Consider the following 21,542-nt stretch of genomic DNA (forward strand, 5'->3'; position numbering starts at 1 on the left):
CCCAAAAAGTCGGTGAGAGCTATTTGCCAATATTCATTATCCTTCCATAAGGAGGAAATTTCATCATTAGTTAAAGGTACTATAATCTCTTCTGGGTCTTTGTCAGTCAACTGACGAAGTCTTAATTTGCCCTTTAAAATCAAATCAGAAATCTTTTCTATATACGTCTTTAACTTTTTGTTCTGCTTATATGGCAAGAATATCCATTCCAATATAGTGTCTTCCCTCTGCATCAGAATCCCAGAAGGGTATTCTCTGGATGGCAAGATGACCAGAATGCAGTCTAGATCAAGGTTTATCCGATCTACATGCGCATCCAATATTCTGTTTTCTACCCATTGTAGCTCTTTTTCTGCCTCAGCAGATAATATTCGTGGACTGTTTAAGTCCTTATCACCTTTTAGTGCCATTTTTAAATGCTTTAAGTCATGTCCTTCCACACCAATAATCGTCTGTAATTGAGATATTTCTCCCAGTAGCTTCTGAAGACTGTTAAGAGTTTGATAATGGTCCCTTCTAATTTGTAACTTTTGAGGTCTGATTCTTTGTAATTCTATCTTATATCCTAAATAGTTAATAGAATCTCATCTTTGTATCTTTTCTGGGGCAATTTGTAAACCCCATCTAGGCAGAACCTCCTTCACCATAGTAAACATACGTTCTAAAGTTTCCTCACTAGAATCTGCTAAAAGAATATCATCCATATAATGATAAACAAGAGATTGTGGAAATTGTTTACGAATTATTTCCAAAGGTTGTTGTACAAATTGTTGACACAAGGTAGGGCTATTTAGCATCCCCTGAGGTAAAACCTTCCATTGGTATCTCCAAACTGGTTGTGAGTTATTAAGAGTTGGCACCGTAAATGCAAACTTTTCTCTATCACTTTCTTGTAATGGTATAGTGAAAAAACAGTCTTTAAGGTCAATTACTATGATCGGCCATCCTTTAGGTATTAAGGAAAGCAATGGCATTCCAGGCTGCAGAGTGCCCATAGGCTGAATTACCTTATTTATGGCTCTCAGGTCTGTCAGCATTCTCCAGTTACCTGACTTCTTCTTGATGACAAATACAGGAGAATTCCAAGGGCTGGTAGATTGCTCTATGTGACCAGCCTCTAGCTGTTCCTGTACTAACTTTTCTAGAGCCTCAAGCTTTTCAGAGGTCAAAGGCCATTGCCCTATCCAGACTGGTTCGTCTGTAAGCCATTTTAATGGCAGGGCCTTTGGTTCCTCTGAAGGCCTGTCATTTGTATTTAGTGTCTGTACAGCCCGGATAGTTGGTAACCATTTTCCATGGCATCTTACCCGATCTTTTCTACTATCCCACGATTGTCTAGAATTCGTATCTGACACTGGAGGGATGTTAATTTGAGTATTCCACTGCTGTAATAAATCACGACCCCATAAATTTATAGCAATATCTGCTACGTAAGGTTTCAATATTCCTTTTTGTCCTTCCGGTCCAATACAAACCATCGAGTTAACACTCCGTCGAACTCTAGATAGAGTTCCAATTCCTAAAAATTGTACATTGGCCTCTTTAAGTGGCCAATTCTTAGGCCAACATTTCTGAGTGATAATAGTCACATCAGCTCCAGTGTCCACCAAACCAGACATAATTTATTGTGAATTTCAATTTTTAACTGAGGCCTTTTATCATTAATAGAAGCTTGCCAAAATACGTGTTTGTCATTTTCACCAGTCACATGTGATTCTTCATCACTATTTAAACTACCCTCTAGAGCAGTATCATTTTCCACCATAGGCAAGGAATTATCTATTCGTCCTGTGAGAGATTGTCTTCCACTGTTACTGGGAATGATCGAACTGTTCTCGGGGCAGGGGCCTGCTCGAGGCCCCTTTCCGAGTTTCCGGAGCCAATAATTTCCCCTGGAAATCCCTAGTTGATCTGCATTCATTAGTCCAGTGTTTGCCCTTACCACATCTCCTACATAATCCAGAGGGCAATGACCTGTCTCGTGAATTTCTCTGTCTACAATTTTTCCTTGTATGTCCTATTTTACCACAGCTGAAACATCTATTCTCCTGATGCCTCCATGGACTTCTGGAGCGTGCTCTTCCCATGCGGGGCTCTGAGTCAAGTTGGCGATGAGCACTGGCCTCACAGTACCTGTGTGAGCCCCTGTAAGGTGCTCTTCCTTCCCAAGTCCTTCTGTTACTATCTCTTCTAATCTCCTTTTGTTTGTTGAAACCTCTTGGGACAGCTTCTTCTGCCCAGATTCCAGCATCTTGTATGTTACAGTCAACATGGGCAGTATGCAAAACCCATTCTTCTAGTGGAGCTGATCTGATCTTTAGAGGCAAAAGTATTCTTTTGCACATTGGGTTTGCACTGTGATAAGCTAAACTATACACAATTGGATGTATTATTGTTGGATCTGTTACCTGTTTGTCTACTGCTCTGGTCAATCTGTCTAAGAAGTCTTTAAATGGTTCTGTTTGTCCCTGTTTTATTTTTGCATAAGCTTCTAGTTGTTCTCCTGATTCACGAACCTTGTCTCATGCATTTAGTGCTGCTGTCCTGCATAGGGACAGCATATGGTCGTCATATTCAGCCTGAATCTGTGGGTCAGAATAAATACCTTCTCCTAGGATTTTTTGGAGGGGTGCATCAACTCCGTCCCTGGCGGCTTGCCGTTCTAGGAGCCCTCCTTCTTCCCTGAACAATGCTCTCCATTCAATTAAGCAGGAATTATCTAGGACAGCTGATGCCAAACCCACCCAATCTGCGGGCGTCACCCTGTTAAAAGTGGCCCAAGAATGCAACAGCTGTTTTACATATGGGCTATGAAGACCATACGAGACCACCGATTCCTTAATATGCCTAAGATCCTTTAATTGGGTTGGTTGCCACGTATATGCTGTCTGCCCCTGGGAGTGTTTTTTAGATGGTTGCTTGTCCACCACCATGGCAGGGTATACTAAAGGTGTGTGTGTAACCGCTTTGGGGTGATTGAAATACCTTCTCGAATTGTGCATCTCGGATCGGAGTGAGTCAGTGTCTTCTTGTTCAAGATATGTCAGCCGGGTCAGAATTTCCTCACGAGAGGCTTTAATCTCATCCACCATGAAGGATTCAAGGCGTGATGCAGAATCCTCGATTTGCTTCGACAAGTCTCCTGTAAGATTTTCTAGACGAGTAATACGTTCATCCCTAGCTAGCATTTGGGTGGCCTGGAAATAGCCATCCAGAGATTGAAATTTAGAATCAAGGTTGCGATTAATCTCTGCCATGAACTCGGTAGACATTTCCAGTTTGACAACCTTGGTCTGTAACTCCTCCTGTAATCTTTGAAGCTCAGTTCTAAGTTCATTATAGTCCCTCTCACATTTCCCAGCTATTGACTTTATGGCATTATCTGATTGTTGAAGCCTATTCTGGGTTTCTTGTACCTTAGTAACAAAGGAATAAGAGAGAGAGCCTAGCTGAGTTTCTAAGTGGTTGCATACCATCTCCAACGATTCACAGTTTGCTGCCTGCCTAGCCATTAAGGCATCATGGTCTGTAGCCTGTTTTGTTTGTAGCATACCTAAACTAGATTTCAGTTCCTCATGGTCTGTAACCTGTTTAGTTTGTAGCATCATTAAACTAGATTTCAGTTCCTCATGGTCTGTAACCTGTTTAGTTTGAATTATTCCCAAACTAGATGTCAGTTCCTCATGGTCTTTAGTCTGTTTAGCTTGCAGCATTCCCAAACTAGATGTCAGTCCCTCATGGTCTTTAACCTGTTTAATTTGTAAGGTCTGAATAAGTTCCTGAGTCTCATCACGATCCTTTGCCCGATCGGCTTGTAAAGACTCTAAGATGGAGCATCTGTCTATTTTTATGTTGTTATAAATGTGCTGAATAAGTTCCTGAATCTCATCACGGTCCTTTGCCCGATCGGCTTGTAAAGACTCGATGGAGCATCTGTCTATTTTTATGTTGTTATAAATATGCTGCATTTCAGCTTGAGTAGTAGATAGATCTGTCTGTATCTTATAGAACATTGAACGGAGCCCATCGTCCAGTTTTTGTTCTAACAGCTCAAGAATCGATGAATAGGTAAGTTTTGATTCATTTAGAGCTTGGCTATGTAAGGCTTGTATGTCCTGCAAGTGGGTAGAGAGATCAACCTTCCTTCTGTTCTTGAGGAACAACGACACGTGAATCAAGAAAGTCACAGCTAACAAAACATGTAAGCCCATATTTTGTAAGTCAGCCTGCTCTTCCAGCAGTGAATGCATGTAAGCATAAGAGATGTTATACATGTCTAACTGCAAAGGAAATGTAGCCATATTTATTGGTAATTTCATTTCTGGTTGTAGTAACCACCTGCCGGCCAGCAGGTGGCGCAACGCGTCTATCTAGAGTAGGATCTGACTCACAGAATTCTGCTTTTGCCACTAAGGAACTTTTTAGAACTTACCTGTCGGGTATTTGCGTCAGGCAGGTGGCTGTGCCCACGGCTAGAGTTAAAAGACTTACCCTGCCAGGGTCTGGCCGCAGACGGAGGCAGCAGGTGCAGACAGGCAAACGGGAACAGAGGGGTGCTTTCCCTGTGAATGAAAGCTGAAAACCCTCCCTGTGCATGCAGGGACTGCGCGTTCAGGCCCTAAGTGCCCACAGGTAGCTATCTAAAGTGAGTGCCCGGGAGAATTCTCCCAGGTAGCCTGAGGGCCAGACAAAGCCAGGCCGGGTCTCCTGCGGGCGGGTCAGAAGTCCCAGTGGCACGATTAGGCAAGAGCCCTATTGTTCGCTGCTGAGCCGCTGCGTGCACCGGCGCTCTGCGGGAAGCGGAGGAATCCGGCAGGTGGATGGGCGTGCTGGACTTACGCAGTGGTGTGGAAATACCGCCTCGGAAGTCAGAAGTCCCGGCGGCAGCGGTTATGCGCGGGCGCTGCTGTTCGTCGCTGAGCCGAGGCCTGCAACGGCGCCCGCGGGAAGAGGAGGAATCCGAGGACCCCTCGGCAGGAGTCAGCGCTGCACCAGGGCCGGGGAGGAGAGGGCAGGGGGGGGATACGCCCCGCACACGCGGGTGAAACTCACTGGATTATCTGGGTGCTCGTTGGCTCTTCAGGTTCGTGAGATTCCGTTGGGCGCCAGGTATTGGATTAAGGTCTCTTTATTTCAGAAGACAGCAAGGTGAAACACAGGCCAGAGCTAGGTTATAGAACCCAGCCAGCGCGGCCAGAACAAAAGAGCCCCCGGGTCCCCACGTGCAGCCCCTTAAGAAGCTCCCTTATGTCACCCCGGCTTTCCTTCACCACGCCCTTCTGGGCGAGTCCCCGGATCCACCTGGTACCTGCCCCAGGACTATTGGGCGGGGCTAGGGTGACTCCCTACACTTATGTTTCCCAAACTCTAAGGATTCTTGTACGTTCTAGGGAGCTGAATTGGATCCAAACAAAGAGCTCAGATTCACTCCAGTTATTCAATCTTTCCCTGGTTCCAGGACTCGCTTCCCTCATGTTGGGACTCCTTGGTAACTCCTCCCTCATTTTATAATCATCCCCTCAAGTGACAGGACCTAAGACAAATTTTTTTTTCTGAACTTAACCTTGTCCTCTGCTGCCAACATCTTGCCAGGTCTAAAAGTCACCAGGGAGTTCCGTACAGCCTGGACTGCAATGAAACAACCAGCTACCCCAGGATGTGGCAGCACCCCAACCTTCTCAGGTCCCCCAAAGATGGTCAATGCCCCCATGTCAGCAGGAAGCAATCTTGAGAATTCGACGCCCTTATTCCTTAACCTGCCATGTCTAACACCCCACCTTTTTAAATAATAAGATGTGGGAATGAAAGGTTCAGGCTTTAATGCTGATTATCTCTACCTCTTTAAGAGACAGACCCCGCCCTGTGACAACAATCAGGGCATGCACAGGGATGTGCCATGCCCACATCACCCACCACACATTTACAGTCTGCATGAGAACTCTGGGCATGTGTGGAACCTCAGTGCACATGTGCAGTCTTCCCTTTAAAAGTTCCAACTTCCCTGCTTCTCTCTCTCTCTCTCTCTCTCTCTCTCTCTCTCTCTCTCTTCTCTCTCTCTCTCTGCTTCTGCTTCTCTTCTCTCTCTCTCTATGGTGACCAGCCATGGTGGTCAGCCATTAACCCTGTTTCTCTTCTCTCTTAGTCTCCCTACTCTGCCAGGCCTAATAATAAACTGGTTAATATGACTCATCTTGCACCTCCTCTTTTTCTTTAAATCTAATTTAAACAAAAGCATAACACCTCTCCCTTTATCTTTCTCTCCACCAGACATGATCCACTTTTGACTTGCGGTAAGCCACCCATTTCCTAGTCACCACCTAAAGAGGTACAGGGCACCTCTTCCCAGTTCCAAGACCTTCAGGTTCCCCTACCAAGCCAGAGCTGTGCTAGGGCAAGCCCAATATGTGCAGAGATGGTCTCTGTTTCAGGGGGTGCTTTGCCTAAGGAGATACCATTCCCAAAGGCTACCCCACACCCACAGCTCAACCCCAGGATATCTGGTGGGATGCTTTGCCCTAGGCTTCACTCCAGCACAGTCTTGGAAATGAGCAATGCCTGGTCTAAACCCAATCCTGAGGTTTCTGCTATGAATTTTATCCAAATTGATGCTGTCTCACACCATACACCCAAAACAAATGGTTTGAGCTCCCTTATATCTGTGATTTTTTAATTTTGTTTTGGTTTTTGGTTGTTGTTTAAAGTGGGAAATTACCAATACAGAGCCAAGTAGAAATATAAGGGTATTTAATAGGGAAAAGCCTTACTGACAGAGCAACCTAGCTAGCCAGCTTAGCAGCAGTCTGTACAGCAAGCCAAAAAGAAAAATCGAAAGTGACTAGCCACTGAAACTCTCACTCTATGTGACCCCGACCACGCCCTCGCAGGTGTGGTCAGACATACCTGTAGCCAGCCCCTAACTAGGCGTGGCTACATCTTCCCCTACAGTTGTTGTTACTGTTTGGTTTTGGTTTATTTAGATTTATTTATTTACTCTGTTGTCTTTGGTTTGCATGTTTGTCTACAGGCCAGAAGAGGGCACCAGATGTCACAGATTATTGTGAGCCACTATGTGGCTGCTGGGAATTGAACTCAGGACCTCTGGAAGAGCAGTCAGTGCTCTTAAACTTTGAGTCATCTCTCTAGCCTATGTCCAGGTTTTTTGAGATTTGCACTTCCACCCCTTCCTCTGTAACCAGTGCTCAGCCTCCCAGGTTCTCTTGGCCAGGGTTGTGGTGGGTCCAGATGCTTTTTCACCCAGAGACTAATCCTGAGCCCTCCACAGTGATGGAGCCACCCTCCACCTATACACACCTGTCTTCTTCCTCATCTCTCATCTTTCGTTTTGTCTGTCTGCTGCTTCTCTCATGTCCCCACTCTGAGACAGCCTTTCACTTTTCACTCTTCCTATTCCACAATACACCCCTTGTATTAACTCTATTGCATGTGGTGTGTTCTCTTAGTGGCATACCTTGGCCCACCAAAGGTACCTACCTCACCTTTTTTTTTTCATTGATGCCAAAGACTAGGCTCCCCGGGTATTTAGTCTGGCCATGCTGGGATCCTACTTGTCCATTCCACCCACACAGGTGTGATTTCCCTGCTTATTTCTGTCTGCTGTTCAACCCTACCATAGTAGGATCCTATCCACCCACTCCACCTGCAAAAAATGGGCTCATTTGTTTCTGTCTGCTTTCCTACTCTAAACTTTATAAATGTCTTGTCTATACATTTGTTGTAATGTGGGAGTCAGAGCCAGAGTGGCCAGCTACTGTGTGCCCAGCATACACCTGTTCTCCCTTGCAGCATCTACTGATATAATAAGACATACCAGCTCCTGGCAGCACCCATATATTCCCCAAAGAAAATGGATGGGTGCAGCACCAAGGAAATAGGTTTTCTGTCCCCCAATAATAGGTTTCTCCACCAACAATCAAGCCAAATTGAAGAAGTATAACAGGCTTCTTTGAGCAATGCAACTTGGTGTTTCTCTTTGTTCTGTATATTTAGTGTGTAACTATAATACAATATGGAGAGTTAAAAAAAGAAAAAAAACACAAACTGAGGGAATACTAGAAATAGAAAAGCTGAGTAAATGATCAGGAACTACAGATGCAAGCATAAACAACAGAATACAAGATGTAACAGAGAATCTCAGGCATTGAAGATAAACTAGGAGAAATTGATTAATCAACCAAAGAAAATCTTAAGTCCAACAAATCCATAACACAAAATATCCAGGAAATATGGAAACTGTGAAAAGGCCTAACCAAGAATAATAGGTGTAGAAGAAGGTGAAGAAATCCACCACAAAAGTGCAGAAAGCATATTTAAATCATAGAAGAACATTTTCAAACTAAAGAAAGACATGCCAATGAAAGTATAAGAAGCTTACAGAACACCAAATAAAGTCAAATCTATCAGAATTACACCTGACTTTTCCATGGAAACCCTGAAAGTCAGAGGTCTTGGATAGACATTCTTCCAACATTCTTCCAACACTAAGAGTCCACAGACGCCAGCCCAGACTATTATATCCAGCAAAACTTTCAATCACTATAGATGGAGAAAATAAGATATTCCACAACAAAACCAGATTTAAACAATACATATCCACAAATCCAGTCCTACAGAAAGTACTGGAAGGAAAACTCCAACACTAAAAGCATAGGCAATAGAAAATCCCAATTTACCAACAGCCAAAAGAAAAAAGGAAAGGAAATCCACACACAAACCCACCAATACCACCAAATCCAAAACAAACAAGAGTGAACAATTAATGGACATTAATATCCCTAAATATTAATGGTCTTAACTCTCCTATAAAAAGACACAGCCTAACAGAATGGATATGAAGACAGAATCCATCCTTCTGCTGCATACAAGAAACACACCTCAACTTAAAGACAGACATTACCTCAGAGTTAAGGGGTTAGGAAAAGATTTTCTAATCAAATGGACCAAGGAAACAAGTGGGGGTAGCAATCCTAATATGTAACAAACTAGACTTTAAACTAAAATCAATCAAAAGAGATGGAGGAGTTCATTTCATATTCATCACAGGAGAAATCCATCAAGATGAAGTCTCAGTTCTGAACATCTATGCCCCACATACAAAGGCATCCACATTCATAAAAGAAACGTTAGTAAAACTCTAATCACATATAAAACATCACACACTTACAGTCTGAGAATTCAACACTCCATTCTCACCACTAGACAGGATTATCAGACAGAAACTTAACAAAGAAACAAAGGAACTAATAGAAGATATGGTCCAAGTGGGTTTAACAGACATCTATAGAACATCCCATCCAAACACAAAAGAATAAACATTCTTCTCAGCACCTCATGAAACTTTCTCTAAAATTGACCACATACATTATCATTACTGTTTTTTTTATTTTAGCAATCCTGACTGGAATAAGATGATATGTCAGAATTATTTTGATTTGCATTTCCCTGATGGCTAAGGATGTTGAGCACTTTCTTGTATGTCTTTCAGCCATTTTAGATTCCTCTGTTTAGAATTCTCTATTTAGTTCTGTACCCCACTTTTTAATTGGATTTTTTGTTTTGGAAACTAGCTTCTTGAGTTCTTTGTAAGTTTTGGAGATCAGCCCTCTGTCACATATGGGGTTGGTGAATATCTCTTCCAAATCTGTGGGCTGCCACTTTGTGTTGCTGACTGGGTCCTTGGCCATACATAAGCTTCTCAGTTTCAGGAGGTTCCATTTGTTAATTGATGATCTCAGTGTCCGTGCTACATGTGTAATGATTAGGAAGCTTTTTTCTGTAACAATTCATTCAAGGGTACTTCCCACTTCTTTCTCTTCTAAGAGGTTCAGTGTGGCTGGACTTTGATGTTGAGGTCTTTGATCTATTTGGGCTTATGTTTTGTGCCTGGTGCTAGACATGGATCAATCTTCAGTCTTCTACATGCGAGCATCCGGTTATGCCAGCACCATTTGTTGAAGATGCTTTCTTTTTTCCACTGTATATCTTTAGTTTCTTTGTCAAAAATCAGGCATTCGTAGGTAGGTGGGTTAGTATCAGGATTTTCATTTCAATTCCATTGGTCTACCTGTGTACTTGTGTTCCAGTACCAAGCTGTTTTCGGGACTCTAGCTCTATCATAATGCTTGAAGTCAAGGATGGTGATGCCTCCAGAAGTTCCTTTATTGTACAGGGTTGTTTTGGCTCTCTTGGGTCTTTTTTTCCCCCTATAATGTTGAGTATTGCTCTTTCAAGGTCTGTGAAGAATTGTGTTGGTATTTTGATGGAGATTGCATTAAATCTGTAGATTATTTTGGCAAGATTCCCATTTTTACTATGTTGATCCTATATATCCAAGAACATGGGAGATCTTTCCATTTTCTGGTATCTCCTTTAATTTCTTTCTTTAATAATTAAAAGTTCTTGCTATACAGGTCTTTCAATTGTTTGGTTAGTGTTACCCCAATATATTATTTGTGGCTATTGTAAAGGGTGATGTTTCTCTGATTTCTTTCTCAGGCCTCTCATTGTCTCCACTGCTGGTGGGAGTGCAAACTTTGGGAATCAGCATGGTGATTAATCAGGAAAATGGGAATCAGCCGACCACAAGATGCAGCAATTCCACTCTTAGGTGTATAACCCAAAGAAGCAAATTCATACAACAAAAACATCTGTTCAACTATCTTCATATCACCCTTATTTGTAATAGCCAGAACATGGAAGCAACATAGATGCCCCTAAAATGAAGAATGGATACAGAAAATGTGGTACTTTACACAATGGAGTACTACTCAGCAGAAAAAAAAATGGAATTTTGAAATTCACAGGCAAATGGATGGAACTAGAAGAAACCATTCTGAGCGAGGTAACCTAGTCACAAAAAAGACAAACATGGTATACAATCACTCATATACGGATTTTACACATAGAACAAAGGATTATCAGGCTACAATCCACACTGCCAAAGAATCTAGGCAAGAAGGAGGAGTATAAGAGAGACATACATGGTCCCCCAGAGAGGGGGAAAAGGACAAGATCTCCTGAGCATATTGGGAGCATGTGGAGAGGCGAGAAGGAGTGAGGAGAATGATAAGGGGAGAATAGTAGGACATAAGGGAGCAGGAAGTTTGTATTGGGGGAAGAATATAGGACAGCAAAATAAGAGATACCATCAGAGAGGGAGTCAGTATAGGTTTAAAAAGAAATTAGGCACTAGGGAAATATCCAGAGATCTACAAGTATGACACCAACTAACCATCTAATCAACAGTGTAGAGGCTATCTTAAATGGCCCCATGATAATGAGATTGATAACTAACTTATATGCCTCCAGCCTTCAACCATCAGCTGATGGAAGTAGAAGCAGATACTTATAGCTAAACACTGAACTTAACTGGAATCCAGTTGCAGAGAAGGAGGAAGGATGAACAAAGTAGTCCAGAACACACTGGTGAAACCCACAGAAATAGCTGGCATGAACAATGGGGAGCTTGTGGCCCCCAGACTGATCACTGGGAAACCAGCATGGAACTAATCCAGACCCCATGCATGTGGGTGCCAGTGAGGAGGCCTCAGAAATCTATGGGGCCTCTTGTAATAGACCAGTACTTATCCCTAGCATAGGAATTGAATTTGGGAGCCCATTTCATATAGAGGGATACTCCCTCAGCCAAGACACATGGGGAGGGCATAGGGCCTATCCCAAAGGATATGACAGACTCTGAAGACCCCCGCTAGAAGTCCTCATACAACAGTACATATGCTGAACTATGTTCATACCAGCATAGTTTGTAATACCGAGAACTTGGAAGCAATGTAGATGCCCCTCAACTAAAGAACATATAGAGAAAATGTGGTACATTTACACAATGGAATACTACTCAGTGGAAAAAAAACAATGAAATCTTCAAATTAGCAGGTAAATGGATGGAACTAGAAGAAACCATCCTGAGTGAGTTATCCCAGTCCCAAAAAGACAAAATGGCATGTACTCACTCATTTATGTATTTTATATAAAGAGCAATATAGTAACAGCCTACAATCCACACAGCATGAGAAGCTAGGAAACCAGGAGGGTCTGAAGAGAGAAATGCATGGACACCTAGAGAAGGGGAAAGGGACAAGACATTCTGGGCTAATTGGGAGCATGGCAGGAGGGGAGAGGGAGCTAGAAGAAAGAGAAGCAGAGAAGAGGAGGGGAGAGGAGGACATGAGCGAGCAAGAAGATTTAGTCAGGGGAAGAATTTAGGAGAGCAAGTAAAGAGATACCACAATAGAGGGAGCTATTATAGGTTTAAAGGGAAATCTGGCACTAGGGAAATGTCCAGAGATCTATGAGTTTGAACCCAACTAACAATCTAAGCAGTGGTTGATAGCTTATGCTAAATGTCCTTCTTTGATAATGAGATTGATGACTACCTTATATGCCATCCTAAAGCCTTCAATCCAGTAGTGGAAGGAAGCAGAGGCAGACACCCACAGCTAAACACTGAGCTGAACTCTGGAATCGAGTTGCAGGGAGGGAGGAGTGATGAGCAAAGGGGTTAGAACCAGACTGGAGAAACCCACAGGGAAAGTTGCCTGTACAAGAGGTTCCTCATGGACCCCAGACTAACAGCTGGGAAACTAGCATAGGACTGTTCCAGACCTCCTGAGTGAGGATGTCAGTTTGGAGGTCTGGGCAATCTATGGGGACTCTGGTAGTGAATCAATATTTATCTCTATTATAAGAATGGACTTTGGGAGCCTTCTCAACAGAGAGTGATACTCTCTCAGCCTAGACACACAGGGAAGGGTCTAAATAGGCCCTGCTCCAAATGATATGACAGACTTTGAATATCACCCATGGTAGGCCTCTCCCCCCTTGATGAGAAGAAGGTGGTTGGGATGTTGGGGGGGTAAGGAGGAGGTTAGGGAGAGGAAACTGGGATTGACATTTAAAAGAAGCTTGTTTCCAATAAAAAAAATTTTAAAAAGGCGAAGAAGCCAGGCTTAAATCTTCAGAAAACATATTCAACAAAATCATAAAAGAAAACTTTCTCAACCTGAAGAAAGACATGCGTATGAAAGTACAAGAAGCTTACTGAATACCAAATAGACCGGAACAAAAAAATGTCCACTCACCACATAACAATCAAAACACCAAACATACTGAATAAAAAAGAATATTAATAGCAGTGAAGGAAAAGGACAAGTAACATATAAAGGGAGACCTATCAGAATTACACTTGAATTCTTCCCAGAATCTCTGAAAGCCACAAACAAGGTCCTTTATAGATGTTCTACAAACACTAAGAGACCACATATTCCAACCCAGGCTACTATACCCATCAAAACTCTAAATCACTATAGATTGAGAAAATAAGTTATTACATGACAAAACCAGATTTGTATCATACATATCCACAAATCCAGCCATACAGAACGCTCTGGAAGGAAAACTCCCTCCCAAGGAAGTTAACTACACTCACAAAAACATAGGCAAAGATAATTTCACTTTACCAAAATACCACCACCAAAATCAAATCCAAAACAAATAAGAATGAATAGTCATTAATATCCCTCAATATCAATGGTCTTAACTCACATATAAAAAGACACAGGCTAAGAGAATGGATACAAAGACAGAATCAATCCTTGTGCTGTATACACAAACACACCTCATAGTCATAGACAGAAGTTATCTCAGAATTAAGAGTTGGGAAAAGATTTTCTGATCAAATGGACCTAAGGAACAAGAAGGGGTAGTGATCCTAATATCTAAAAATTAGATTTCAAACTAAATTTAATCCAAAGAGATGAAGAAGTTCACTTAATATTCTACACAGGAAAAATACATCAGGTTGAAGTCTCAATTCTGAACATCTGAAGATAAACGCATGCACATTTGTAAAAGAAACATTACTAGAACTCAAATACATTAAACTCCACACACTTATAGTGTTAGACTTCAACAACCCACTACCACCACTGGACAGGACTGTCAGACAGAAACATAACAAATAAACAAAGGAACTAACAGAAGTTATGACCCAAGTAGGTTTAACAGACATCTATAGAACATTGCATCCAAACACAAAAGAATACATTTACTACTCAGTATCACATGGCACCTTCTCTAAAATCAACCACATACTTGGCAATATAGTAACCTCAACTGACACAAAATAATGTAATAACTCCTGTATATTTTTGGACCACCAAGGCAAAACTTTAGAATTCAACAACAAACACTGCAGAAACACCACAAACTCAAGGAACTTGAACAATGCTCAATTGCATCACTCTTGGGTAAAGGAAGAAATAAAGAAAGAAATCAAATACTTCCTAGAATTCAGTGAAAATTAAAGCAGAAAATACCCAAACCTATGGGACACACTGAAAGCAGTTCTAAGAGGAAAGTTTATAGAACTAAGAACCCATATCAAGAAAATGGAGGATAGCTACACAAGAGAATTAACAGAACACCTGAAAGCTCTAGAACAAAAAGTAGCAAACTCACCCAGGAGGACTAGATGCCAGGAAATAATTAAATTAAGGGCTGAAAGCAATGAAGTAGAAACAAAGAAAACAATACAAAGAATCAATGAAACAAAGAGATGGTTCTTTGAGACAATCAATGAGATAGATAAACAATTATCCAAACTAACCAAAAGGCAGGGGAGAATATGCAAATTAACCAAATCAGAAATGAATAGGGGGACATAACAACAGACACTATGGAAACCCAGAAATCATCAGGTCATACTTTGAAAAGCTGTACTCCACAAAATTAGAAGTTCCTAAGGAAATGGACAATTTTCTAGATAGATATTATTTACCAAATTTAAGTCAAGATAAGATAAGCAATGTAAATAAACCTATAACCCTTAATGAAATAAAAGCAGTTATCGAACACTCCTAACCAAAACAGCACAGGGCATGATCGTTTCATTGCAGAATTCTACCAGAAATGCAAAGAAGAGTTAATACCAATACTCCTCAAAGTGTTTCACACAATAGAAGCAGAAGGTTCATTGCCAAACTCATTTTTATGAAGCTACAATTACAGTGGTACCCAAACCAAAAAAAAGCACAAATAAGAAAGAACTAAAGACCAATATCCCTCATGAACATTGATTCAAAAATACTCAATAAAATACTGGCAAATTGAATCCAAGAACGTATCAGAAAAATCATCCACCATGATCAAGTAGACTTCATCCCAGAGATGCAGGGATGATTTAACATATGGAAATCTATCAATGTAATCCTCCATATAAATGAACTGAAAAAGGAAAACACATGATCATCAAACCAGATGCTAAAAATCCAGTGACAAAAGTTAAAACTCCTTCATGATAAAGGTCTTGGGGAGATCAGTGATAACAGGAACATACCTAAACATAATAAAAGCAATATACAGCAAACTAACAGCCAACATCAAAATAAATGGAGAGAAACTCAATGTTATTCCTCTAAAATCAGGAACAATTCAACACTGCCCACTACTAATATCTCTTCCATATTGTATTTGAAGTTCTAGCTAGAGCAATAAGACAAAAAAGGAGATGGAGGGGATACAAATTGGAAAGCAAGAATTCAAACTTTCAATATTTGCAGATGATATGATAGTTTACATGAATGTCCCAAAAATTCTACCAGGGAACTCCCACAGCTGATAAACACCTTCAGTAATGTGACAGGATACAGGATTAACTCAAAAAAAATCAGTAGCCCTACTATATATAGATAATAAAGGGGCTGAGAAAGAAATCAGAGAAACATTGTCCTTTACAATATCCAAAACAAGATCAAATATCTTGGAGTAACTCTAACAAAACAAGTGAAAGAACTGTATAACAAGAACTTTGAATCTTTAAAGAAACAAATTAAAGAAGATACCAGAAAATGGAACGATCTCCAACATTTTTGGATAGGAAGGGTCAACATGGTAAAAATCTTCCCAAGGCAATCTACAGATTCAGTGAAATCCCCTTCAACATTTCAACACAATGCTTCACAGCTCTTGAAAGAACAATATTCAACTTTCTATGGAAAAACAAAAATCACAGGCTAGCCAAAACAACTCTGTACAATAAGGGAAGTTCCGGAGGTATCACCATCCCTCAAGTCAAGATCTAGTATATAGCTATAGTACTAAAAACAGCTTGATAATGGCACAAAAACAGACCGGGAGAACAACAGAAAGGGAGAACAATGGAATCAAATTGAAGACCCTAACATTATTCTACACACCTACGAACACCATATTTTTTACAAAGAAACCAAAATTGTACAATAGAAAGAAAGAAAACTACTTCAACAAATGTTGCTATGATAACTGGTTGTTGACATGTAGAAGAATGCAAATAGATCCATATCTATTGCCATATACAAAACGCATGTCCAAGCGAGTCAAAGACCTCAACATAAGTCCAGTTACACTGAACCAGTAGAAGATAAAGTGGGAAGTAAACTTGATCACATAGGCACATGAGACCACTTCCTAAATATAACAACAGTAACACAGACTGTGAGAGCAGCCAACAATAGATGGGACCTCCAGAAACAGAAGCTTCTCTAAAGCAAAGGAAATGGTTAACAAGACTAAACAGCAGCCTAAAGAATGGGAAAATATCTTCACTAACCCCACATCTGACACAGGACTGACCTCAAAATTACACAAAGAGCACAAGAAACTAGACACCAAAACACCGAATAATCCAATTTAAAAATCATGTACAGATCTAAACAGAGAATTATCAACACAAGAAACTGGAATGGCCAAAAAATATTTAAGGAATTGATCGACATTCTTAGCCATCAGAGAAATGCAAATCAAAACAAGATTGAGATACCATCTTTCAAGTATCAGAATGGCTCAGATCATAAACAGTGATGACTGAAAAGTAAGGAAAACAGTACTACACTGCTGGAGGGAGTGCCAATTTGTACAGCCACTTTGGAAATCAGTATGGCAGTTTCCCAGAAAATTGGGAATCAACCTACCCCAAGACTTACCAATATAACTCTTGTGCATATATCAAAAGGATACACAGTCATACCACAAGGACATTTGTTTAGCTTTGTTCATAGTAGCATTATTTATAACAGCTAGAACCTGGAAACAACCTAGATGCCTCGCAACCAGACAATGGATAAATAAAATGTGGTACATGTACACAATGGAGTATTACTCTGTGGAAAACATACAAACAAAAAAACAATGACATCTTGAAATTTGCAGGCAAATGGATGGAATTAGAAAAATCCTGAATGAGTCAATCCAGACTCAGAAAGTAAATAAGAGTAGGTAGTCACTCATAAGTGAATATTAAATGTAAAGCAAAGGAAAACTTGGCTACAGTCCACAACCCCAAAGGAGCTACATAAAAAGGAGACCCTATGAGGGACACACATGGAGGTCCCCAGGAAGGGAAAATAGTTAAGATCTCCTGGGTATACAGTGAAGGTTGGCAGAAAGGAAGGGATGTGGAATGGGATCATGAGGGATCAAGAAGACAGAGTTGGGAAGGGGAAGGAGTAGAGCAATGAAAGAGATAATCTGATAGAGGGAGACTAAACGAAATCAGGGAGAAACATGAGGCTTGAGAAATTCTCAGGAATCCACATGGATGACCCCAGCAAAGACTCCTAGCAATAGTGTAGAGGGAGTCTGAATGCACCTTCCCCTTTAATCAGATTAGTGACTATCCTAACTGTCATCATAGAACCTATATCCAATAACTGAGTGAAGAAGATGCCATAAAACATAGACAAGCACTGGGCTGAGTTCCTGGAGTTCAGCTGAAGAGAGGGAGGAGGAATCATATGAACAATGGGTGGGGACACTAGGTCAAGGGCATTATGTGGATAACCACAGAGACAGCTGACCTGAACTAGTGAGAGCTCATGCACTTTGAACCAATGGCTTGGGAACCTGCAAGGGACAGAAATAGACCCTATGATTTTGGGTGACAGTGATGCGGCATGATAAGTTGGGCAGGGTGTAAGTTGTATACATATGTGTCTATGTATATGCATATATATAATAGTATTCAAAGACAAGTGGCTAATGATTGAATAAGGGAAAAGAATTTAAAGGACACAAGGGAGGGCATCTGGAAAGGAATAGAATATGAAAAGGGAGGAATTGTGTAATTCTAATTCAATTAAAATATATTTTTAAACAAGTAAAAATTCTGAAACCACTAAAGAAAATTTTCTTTAAAAATCTTTTATGTCAAGCACAAATCAGGTTTGGTTGATATTAAATAATGAGACTACACAAAGTAGGATAGATAGGAAAGTGAGGTTATATCTCAGAAGAGTTGGTGGGGATCATGATCAAAACACATTATGTAACATTTACAATGTAGTAAATAATTATTAAACAAATAATAATACAAGTTGACATCATGCTATAAAAGATACAATGATTGATGAAAATTTATTACACTCATCTGAGGAAAAAAAAACATTTATAACATCATTGTTACCCACGAATGAAAACATGGGCCTAGAAGAATCCCTGCATTGCTCAGTTAATTTGCTCAAACCACTGTGATTCAAGAAAATGTAAACAAATATCCTCTCATTGGACTCTGTCACAATTAACACAACCACTTATTCCATGGTGAAATGAACCACAAAAATAAATTACTCCTGCACTAATAGAAATGCTTAGTTCTGCAGCTCAAGAGAAAATTAACAAAAAGTCTATAATCATTGTTTATGATTTCAAAACAACAAAAGCATGACATACACACATACCTAATTGAGATGTAAATATATAAAACTACACTTACCATTGGTTTTCCTCAGTTCCTCCACAAGGCACTGTGCTTCCTCTTGAACACGGTCCTCGATGCTCCTTTTGCCCATGCCCAGATTCCTCAGAGTCATGAGTGTGAAGGGCCTTGTCTCTTTCCATCTGCTTCCATTGCTAAAAATAATGCCTGAAGAAATGGTAAAACACTAGAAATAGATTCTGGGAAGAGATGAGAGATCTGATAGGTGAATCCATAGAGAAGACCAACCTAATGCTAACCCTCAGGAAAAAGTCCAGCCTCTCTTTTCAGTAATCACCTTCACAGTCAACACTAGGCATCACTCACATGAACATGAACACTTACTTACCATGGCCTTTATTAAGTCTTTCAGCCATTGGGAAGCTTCCTCTTTCAGCAAACATCTCCATAGACTTTTGAGAACTGGAAATAGGAAAGAAAGTTGTAAATACTAGTAAAAAAAGTCACTTTAATCTCTATGGCGTCTACCTCCTTCACACTAACATTTTCAATCACTGTAGTTTAATGTTTTTATTCAGGCAAAAATCAGCTTCAAATTGTACTGAAGCCTATTTATATGTCATTATGCTGATGATCAGTTATGGATCACCTACAGTGTACCTTGTAACTGATAAGGGCTCAGGTATTTGTTACACAAGGATTACAATGTGTTTTCACATTAAAACATTCAGCAAGAAACTGGCCACCAAAACCCCACATAGGCCACCTACCTGCCTACTCTCTCAGTGCCTGCCTACCCTACCCACAATCACTCCTGCCATCCTGCCCACCATGTCCCCATCCCCTAAATTGGACAGAAATGCCCTATTTGAACAGAGGCAACTCCACTTTACTTGTGGAAGTCCGGCCCACAGGTGTAGGAACACTCTACTCAAACCCTGCAGCCAGAAGACCAGAGAAGAAGCAGAAACCAAGGAAAAAAACACACATACTATTAAACCCATGCTTCTGTATTTATACATTGAATGGTATGCATCTGACTTCTGATGCGATATTTACAGATTTAGAAAAACAACAGAGGACTTCATATGGGACTACAAAGAACCAAGCATAGTCAAGGGATTCCTAAGAACTGAAACACAGTTCAAGGTATAATAATACCTGACCTCAAAATATATTACAGACTTATAGTGATATGATCAGACTGGTACTAATGAAACATTAACAAGTAGACCAACAAAACAGATGAAATGGTTCAGAACTAAGCAGAAAAGCCAGGCCCACTTAGGTTTGTAATGTAAATTTGTAAGTCAGTACAAACCATTCTGCTGAGCAATCCATATTTGGCAGTATGCTACTACAAACAGTGTGGGCACCACAGATGCTGCACATAGGCATGTAATATTTCCTGAAAAGACAGTTCCTTCTCTTGCAGCATTCTTTGCCCCAGACTTAGGTTTTAAAAATATTAAAACTGGTAGGGTTTTAGTTGGGGGGTGTGGTAGGGGAGGAAGGGAACTGGGATTGTCATGTAATTCAATCTTGTTTGTAATTCAAATAAAAAAATATTAAAACTGGATATACTTATCACCAAATATACTGAAAGCTTGACATCTCTCTTGACTTTCTTGCATTATTCCATGTCCATTGGTATTTAGTTAAATTAGGCATCAGTTCTTTTAGGGTACAGCATCAAATACAAATAACCTCAGTAAAAATGGATATCTAAAATTCTACCTGACTTATTGAATAATCTATTACTTGCTACTGACCTTCAACCAAAAATAATGGGAAAAGCTGTTTTTTAAGATTGGAAATAGAAACAAATCATGAAATTTTATGGGATTTTTTCCTTTTTATGAAATGTAATGCTGTAAATGTCCTTTCACCTGAAACCTTACTTATTACTGAATTCCTGAAAAAGGCCAATTATAAAAGTCATAAAGTACACAATACTTTGAAAAGATTTTGTCTTTATGGTTATTTATATCAATACTGCCTCTGATACAGACTCTGAAAGCTGTTTTCAATAAAAGCAGCTTTCAATGAATCTTCTTCATCAACATATTAGAGGAGCACAAAGAATACTTACATTGGTCAAGGATTGGCTGATATTCTTCACATCTATTTGGAGGAAATTGCCAATAAGTGGGAGAGGAGTGGGGCCTGGAGGGAGATTCCTTCTCTCAGAGCTCTGTCTCTAGAATGAGAGGAGAACCAGACATGTGAGCATAAACACCAACACAACTGGATCCATGGAGACCCTTCTCACTGACACAGCTGTGATCAGTCAACATGGAGCTTTTATAACACTATCTGCTGGATCAACATGTTCCTCTTGAAACATCATTGACTGGTTAATCAGATAACCTTTAATCTCTCTCACTCAAGTAGACTTTGTCCTTTTGATGGAGATAAAATAAGATGGTATTTGCACTTGTCCTTTGTTCTAGGGTACATATTAAGAATTTCATTAATTTAAATTTCACAATACTCATCATTGTCCAAATACTTCTAATAAAAGTAAACAAATATATTTATAATGTGAAAATACTCTTGAGAAGCAAAAGATTAATTTTGAGATTTAAGAAAACTACTCAACATTTATATTATCAGTTAGTGACCAGGGAGGAGATTGAGACTTATGAGAGTTTATATATTCTATGAAATACATTTGTTTATCAACAAAGTGTTACTAAATATCTTCGGGTGACCTCAAACTGACAATTCTTCTACTACATTGTTCCATGGTCCTGCGTACTTTAGTTATTTGTTTGTTATATTAAACATTTGGACATACTTTGTTCAACAATATAAG

The 21,542-nt window shown here is 40.2% G+C and overlaps 1 pseudogene; it reads right to left on the reverse strand.

Annotated features, from left to right (window-relative positions):
* The window catches only part of LOC100774517, a 47,913-nt pseudogene extending 26,932 nt beyond the window's left edge, over positions 1–20,981 (reverse strand).
* Between the last annotated feature and the right edge of the window lie 561 nt (positions 20,982–21,542).

This window comes from Cricetulus griseus, chromosome 3 (assembly GCF_003668045.3).
Source record: "Cricetulus griseus strain 17A/GY chromosome 3, alternate assembly CriGri-PICRH-1.0, whole genome shotgun sequence".
In the NCBI taxonomy this organism is placed as follows: Eukaryota; Metazoa; Chordata; class Mammalia; order Rodentia; family Cricetidae; genus Cricetulus; species Cricetulus griseus.